This window comes from Galeopterus variegatus, unplaced genomic scaffold, assembly GCF_000696425.1.
Source record: "Galeopterus variegatus unplaced genomic scaffold, G_variegatus-3.0.2 Scaffold2855, whole genome shotgun sequence".
Classification (NCBI taxonomy): domain Eukaryota; kingdom Metazoa; phylum Chordata; class Mammalia; order Dermoptera; family Cynocephalidae; genus Galeopterus; species Galeopterus variegatus.
The window spans coordinates 452,880-453,394 of NW_007728966.1; the positions used below are offsets into that span (position 1 = coordinate 452,880).

General features: G+C 39.0%; 1 protein-coding gene across 1 annotated transcript in view; it reads left to right on the forward strand.

The window, feature by feature from the left end:
* Positions 1–515, forward strand: part of TTC4 (tetratricopeptide repeat domain 4) — a gene marked incomplete at its 3' end in the record, with an annotated part of 20,761 nt that overhangs the window by 8,086 nt on the left and 12,160 nt on the right. The gene's annotated exons all lie outside the window — the stretch shown is intronic.

Below are 515 nucleotides of genomic sequence, written 5' to 3' on the forward strand. Positions count from 1 at the left end.
TTTTTTCCAAATCAGCTCATTGAAAGGTGAGATCTTCAAATGCCACATTAATGTTAATTAAAAGATAAGTTATGGGACCTTTACTGATAACTCTGATGCTGAGATCTTCCCAGATTATTTTTTCTCTTGTAGTCTGACCTTTCTATGTAATGATAGTGCTTTTATTACTTTTATTCTTCACCTTTTCTTTGAGAGGCTCATAGGTGCTTTGCAAACCGTCATTTATTCATCACATATTAATCTTCCCTGCATCCCCATGTACCAGCTTAAAGTGCTTTATTGAAGTTATGCCTGTTTAGATGTTCGTGGTTAGGGATGGTAAGTGGATCCAGGTGCCTCAGCTGTATGGAAAGAAGGTACTGAACAAGGATTGCCAAATAAACTGAGTGTAGTTCTGCGGAGTTAGCCTCAGGCTAGAAGTCTGTAATCCTTGTTTCAGTTGTTGGTCTTAACTTACAGTGTGACCTTGGCAAGACACCCACTCTGAGTATCAATTGCTCATCTCTGGAAGATGG